The sequence below is a fragment of the Rhincodon typus genome, chromosome 4, assembly GCF_021869965.1.
Source record: "Rhincodon typus isolate 14 chromosome 4, sRhiTyp1.1, whole genome shotgun sequence".
In the NCBI taxonomy this organism is placed as follows: domain Eukaryota; kingdom Metazoa; phylum Chordata; class Chondrichthyes; order Orectolobiformes; family Rhincodontidae; genus Rhincodon; species Rhincodon typus.
Genome location: NC_063335.1, coordinates 93,834,647 through 93,834,985, shown reverse-complemented (window position 1 = coordinate 93,834,985; position 339 = coordinate 93,834,647).

Here is a 339-nt window from a genome sequence, read left to right as displayed (position 1 = left end):
TTTCTTCACAGATGCTGCCAGACCAGCTGAGCTTTTCCAGCAACTTCTGTTTTTATTCCCGATTTACAGCAAGCGCAGTTCTTTCAGTTTTTATTTAGAAGATAGGAGAGTTCAGAAGAGTTGAACCTGAATTTTCAGTACATCGGGGAGTTTCGGCACTTTCATCATTTTTGCCACAATAGGGAGTTTCTCTCCATGGAAATAATCTCCACTGTAGCAAAAATGAGAAAAATTGCCGAAAATCCAAATTCCTGACCCTGAACATGGCATTTCCACTTTCTTGGGAGTGGTTTGTGTTTTACACATCCATAATTCACAGAGGCAACTGGCCATTTAAGT